General features: G+C 47.0%; 1 protein-coding gene across 1 annotated transcript in view; it reads left to right on the top strand.

The window, feature by feature from the left end:
- The window catches only part of cdh13 (cadherin 13, H-cadherin (heart)), a 290,291-nt gene that overhangs the window by 1,023 nt on the left and 283,072 nt on the right, over positions 1-6,196 (top strand). The window lies entirely within an intron of this gene.

Below are 6,196 nucleotides of genomic sequence, written 5' to 3'. Positions count from 1 at the left end.
GAGAGAGAGAGAGAGAGAGAGAGAGAGAGAGAGAGAGAGAGAGAGAGGTAACTGGGAACAGCTGCCTGCCAGTCAAGTCTTCAAACTGACTGTTCCGATGGAGAAGGGCAGCACCAAGGCTTTCTTGATAGGATAGGATGCCTCTGTGGCATCTCTTTACACTTTTGTGCACTTTCTAGTGTGAATAACCTCCGCCCTGCCGAGGGGCCCTTGAGCAAAGATGAGTCCAGCTGCGGGGACTTGCTCTTCTTCTCCAGCTCTCTTGACCTCTGATCTCCTCAGGTAGACGGGAAAAAAACAACAACACACACCTTCCATAAAGATCAGCGAAAATGACCATTTAAGTCAGCTTACTTACTCCAACGACAGTGGCACGTCTCATGGCACTCTGCAAACATTTAAGTGGCAGCTAATTTTAAAATAACCAGGCTGAGAGTACTTCCTGAACACGGCAACAATGGGAGAGCCCCGGAGCGTGGCAGGAAAACGGCTCATTTGGGAAACCGTGTTGTTGTGCTGCCTCTCTCTCTCTCTCTCTCGCTCTCTCTCTCTCTCTCTCTCTCTCTCTCTCTCTCTCTCTCTCTCTCTCCTGCAGGATGTTTTGAGAGGCAGCAGACAACACAGCTCATTTGGTATTCCTTGTTTGACCTGTGTAGGCTTAGTGCACGTTTTCTGCTGTGTATTATTCATTTTTAATTGGATAAGCCTTTGGCTCATTTCCGCATTGTTTGTTCGATCTTCTGATCTGAGGCGATCATGATTCAGGCTAATAAGTGCCTACAAAGAAATTATTTAACTCTCTGTTTTATTGATTTGGACCTGCCCCCCTCCTCTTGAACACAAATGCACTCCGCACCTCCCATCCGGAGGCTTTCCATTGACTAGATTCATTCACTAACGCGATACCACGCATGCTCTTGCTCACTCACAGACACAGTGCCAGATCTGTAGCAGGTGAGATGTCTGATGCTGGCTGTCCTTTGGCCTCCAGCTCTGGTGGCCTGATTTACAGGCTGACCCAGCTCCCCGGGGGAATCTCTTATCCTCGGACTGTCCCGACAGAAGCATTAGTGATAAATATTTTGAACACTTCCCCACATGTAAAGGAATCCCATAAAGCGAATAAAGGACATTAATGCAATCCACTGGAAGCGTTTGCCCTCGATCAGCTGTCCTGGCTTGTCCGGAAAAACTCACACCACAAACACTTGTGTGCATCATATGAATGCACACTTATTCCATCTGACTCACATGTAAAAATCACGAGTGCCTTTCCCAACCCCCCCCCCGTTCAAATCACTGGAACTTCCAATCTCAACATATTATAGTGCATGGGATGGAACGAGGTCACTCTTATTTATAGATGCTCAGGTAGGGAGCCAAGTTCCTCTCCACAAAAATCCGCCATACACTCCTACCTTCCTCCCTCCACCCAACACTCCCTCACACACACACACACACGCCCACAAATGGGCACAGTAGCAGCCCCCTCCTTGGCAATAAATCCCTGTTTTCTAAATGAAACGCTAAGCAGTCTCTCCGGGCGTAGAGCAATGATTCAGAATAAGCACAGCACAGCTGGGAGCTGCAGGTGCAGGTGCAAGGACTTTTCTCCCATTGTTTTTTTTTCTCCTTTCGCCACATCGATTCCTCCTCCTCTTTGTCTGTCTTGGACATTTGTTTTTCTCCCCCCCACCCCTGGCACCTTTCATTCTGCTTTACGTCCCCCAACCCTTTCAAACTGGTCTTTTACTTAGATTAATGTGATTTAATAGCCTTTAATTCCCCCCGTTTATTTCCTCAAAATCCTCAGTGTCATTTTCTCTCGTCACTCTCTCTCTCTCTCTCTCTCTCCCTCTCTCTCTTTCACCAGTCGACGGTGGAGGACAGCTATACTCACAGTTTCAATTCTGGGCTGGCACCTGGGCGTGTCTGCCGGGAAGATTTGCTGTCATTGACGTTTATGGGTCGGACTGATAAAATTATTGTTCAAGCCACTGCAAGCACAGAAAGCGAGAGAGAGAGACAGACGGAGAGACAGATCTGGGCTTTTCTCAATAAGAGAAAGAGAAATAGGGAGAGAGAGTAGGGAGGTCTCCAGGAAAAGTGTTTCAAACGTGGCACCGAAGAGGGTCCGTGGTGGTCTGTTACCCTTAAAGAGGGCTGACCTTCGCGGTGACATATGCACAAACACGTACACTCCCCCGGAGACGCCTGACAAAGACAGCCGCACTTTATTCTTTTATCCACTCTGACTCCCCTCCGTTCTGTCTCGCCCTCACTCAGTCCGAGGGGCAGTTCATTGATCTGGAATTATCAAAAAAAGAGTGGACTGGGCTGTTATTCAGGAGGGCAGCAACAGGTGTGAGTGTGAGATACCAAAACACACATATGTGTTTTGGTATCTCACAAAACACATATGTGTTTACCCTAACCCTTTACATTTGTCAAGTTAATATATACACAATTCATTTTTTTTTTCCTTTTTTTGTTTTGAAGATGAGACTGACTCCTTGTTAGTGTTCTTGTTCTTTTTCACACATTTTCTGAGTGCTAATTACACAGTAATTACAGTGTAACCACCACCTTTTACCTTAAAGTTGTAAAGAGACAGCATGGAGGTCCATGCTGTCTCTATTTCTAGGTCGAGCCATTTCTAATAATGTGCCGGTTCATTGTTCAGTCGTACAGAGTTTATTCATCCTCCTCTGCTGTGGAAGATTGAAGGATGCTCAGCGTAGATGAACCCGCTATACGCTTTCCCGTGGTCTCCTCTTTGTGCACTGTACAGATGGAGCCGCGTCACTTCCATCACCGCTCACGACGAAATCGTCCCTTCAAAGCTGACCTTCGGCTAACCTCTCGTCTCTCCCAAGAAGGTTTCTGCGTGCGACTCGTCCTTTCAGACCTAACACCCTTCTGCCGGCGAGTGCCGTTCGTCGATGGAGCCATTTCAACAAAGGAGTCTGGTTTCAGGAGCGGCAGTGTGACAAGCCACGGAGGCTAACGATGACAGTGATGAGGAGTGCCAGTCATTAAGGCGGGGGTGATTTCTGACTTCGGTTGACTTCAGTTCACGGGGTCTTCCTCACCTTTCCTTGCTCCTTCATCTCCTCACTCACAGGCATCTGGCGTTTTAGACCTAATGGTCTAGCAGCTGGAAAAAAGGGTTAAGAGTTTTAGTTTGCAGTTTTGACAGGCAACACGGACACACAAACGCTCTAAAGCGAAAGCAGCCCAATACCAATGTGGACATTGTAAATGTACGCTGGTGTCACTGTGGCAATCGGCTGGCAAATGGGCTTTCTAGTGTGGGGCTTTGAGGTTTTTCAGTCTACGCCACATTCTTCTTATCTGTGTTGTTTCCTGTGGGGAAGGCGCGACCACAGTCTGTGGTGCTACAGTGCTCTTCGGAGGTTTATTTATTTATTCATTTACCTTTTTGGAGTCAGCTGGTATTGATAGAAAACAACTCTAACTCTAAAAGCTTCCCGTAAGCGAACGCATAGACCCATTGCGTGCACCCTCATCCAACATACACACACCCACACACACAAGCTTGAACCCAAGTGGACACAGCGGGACACACACACACACACACACACACACACACACACACACACACACACACGACTGTGCACTTGCTCAGAGTTTTCTTTTGTCTTTTAATGGGAGACCCCGAAACACAGAGAGTTTTTATATTTATCCGTGTGTTTCCCCTGCGACTGTGGTGGAGCAGCACGGCGCTGCAGTGGGCTATAAGGTCAAACGCTATCTTAACTCCGCCGTGGGAGGGTGTGACCTTTGAGGGTGAAACACAGTCTTCTTCAATCTTCTCTCCCCTGACGTCGCCAGCCCACTCTCCCAAGTCAGGGAGTGGATGAGAGGAGGATGAAGGGGGGGGGGGGGCGATGAGGGATGGAGATAGTGAGAGCAGTAATTAAAGTAAATATGTCCCCTTAGCGCTCCATTAGAATCCGCCTGTATTTGATATAAGTGGCCTAATTATGCAAAACGGCAATGGACGTGGCGTGGTGTTATCGTGAAATGTGCCAAGTGAAAAAAAAAAGCCTGGATCCTGAGTGGATTAATGGCTTATTTGGGAGTGCTGATGAGATCTAGTGGGTAGAGAAGGCAGAGAAGAGACGGACAAACACACACACACACACACACAACAGGCCTCAGTTACCATGTGTGAAGGACGCAATGGAACAATGCGACGCTGTCCCTCCAGTCGATTGTGCTCTCCTCTCAGTTTGTTCTCCTCTTGTCAATTTTGTGGTCGGACAAGCAGATCAACAAGCACACAGATAAAATAGTCAGTCTGACAAAGAGCCATATAGATACCAAGGTGGAGATAGCGGCGGAAACAAAAAGCAGCTGTGTACCCAACCCCCCCTCCCCCCACCCCACCCTCAAACCACGTACAAAACCTAAAGTGTGTGAAGAAGAGAGACACGGCTCACACCCCCTTGTCTCTCACTTTCTCCGTTTCTCTCTGCCCCCTCCTCCTCCTCCGCCATCCACTCTGACAAACACTCTCTGTAACACATTACAGATATTCATGAGCTATTCACCCACTCTGTGTGTCTGTCTCGTCGCCACACTCGCAAACATCCAGATATGTCCTCCCCTCTCTTTTTTTTGTCACACACACACACACACACACACACACAAAAGCTTGAGCCTATGTTTGGCAAGAGGCACAAATTTCTTTTTTCTCCCCGGCGTGATTGTGATGACTCCTCTCTATTGCCACGGAGTGTGTGTGTATGTGTGTGTGTGTGTGTGTGTGTGTGTGTGTGTGTGTGTGTGTGTGTGTGTGTGTGTGTGTGTGTGTAGTCGACGGCGGCATAGGGAGAGTATTCATGTAAAAAAGGGCGCTGGTACTGCGGGGTCCCATTTCTTCCTCAAGAGTAGTTCCCGCTGATGATAGTAGCAGGCGACGATATTGTCAGTCGCATTAGCCTTTTCAGTGAGTGCTGCTCTATTGTTGGTGCGTCATGCACATTATTTGGTTAAGGTAATAGCTGGGTTGGAGTCCATTGGTGAGTCATGAAAAAGGGACACTTAGCGTAGGTCACCGAATCCGTTCGCTTTTCATCACTGACTGCATTGTTAATTGCAGCCACAAGGTCAAAAGTGGGTGATGGAGCTTTCTGCCAGCTGATCTATTTTTCATGAGTGTATTGGTAGGAGGGGTGCTTCTGCAGATTGATGGTTGCTGCTACAGTGTAGCAGTGTGTCCCTGGCCACAAGGCAGCTAAATTGATAGGTGAGAAGTATACTGGAAATCAATACAAATCAAAGCCTCGGTGTTCTTGTCCGCATCTTTTTTTATTCAGGAGAAAGGAGAAAAAGAAGCGTGCTTATTGTTTTCTCTTCCCCTCATATTTACTGCACTTATCAAACTAAATGGAACATTGGGGAGGAAAATGCTAACAGTTATCCACTGTGCTGTAATAAGTACCCCATGGGGGAAACACCACCACTAGCTTTCAACATGACCTAGCCCCAATTAGGCTTTGCACACAAATTTAGATGAACACCTAAAAAAGCACTTGTGTTTTTCTTTCTTGCTCCCTCTGAGATCCTCAACACAGATTTTTTTTTTTTCCCAGGGTGGCAATTTTAGAGTTTAATGAGGTCGGGAAATTTCTCGAGTGTACATCTGAACACTCAGCTGAGAGTGTGTGATGCATGGCCCGCTGTATGCTTACCTTGCACTATCCCCTATGGATTAGACTACCTCCGGCATACTAATATGGAGTTTTGCCTTAAACTCGACAATTAAGAAGTTTTCACTCATCTGTTATACAAATGCCACCCAAAAACAAATCTGTACCCTGATAACACAGCAGCACAGTGACATGCAATCCAGCGTGTTAAGCCCCAAAATAAATCCTAGCTCCCTGAGGCTTATTATATTCAGTGTCTGTTGAGACCGTGATAGAAAGGTGTTGATTCAGATGTTGCATGTACATTGCAGTGCATGTGTTTGTATACTTGCGTCTACGTGTCATATGCTATAACAGACAGATTGGCTTTGCAAAGATATTGCTAAAAGAATAGAAGAGCGCTTGGTGGCGGACACTTGCATCATGCTGATTAATCATGGATGCTGTTATGGGCTGCATTCTTTATGCACACACACACACACACACACACGTTTCTGCTGACCGGGGCACTTTATAAA

Source organism: Anarrhichthys ocellatus, unplaced genomic scaffold (genome assembly GCF_004355925.1).
Source record: "Anarrhichthys ocellatus isolate YVR2014 unplaced genomic scaffold, GSC_Weel_1.0 scaffold2, whole genome shotgun sequence".
Classification (NCBI taxonomy): Eukaryota; Metazoa; Chordata; class Actinopteri; order Perciformes; family Anarhichadidae; genus Anarrhichthys; species Anarrhichthys ocellatus.
This window is presented reverse-complemented; position numbering and strand designations above follow the sequence as displayed.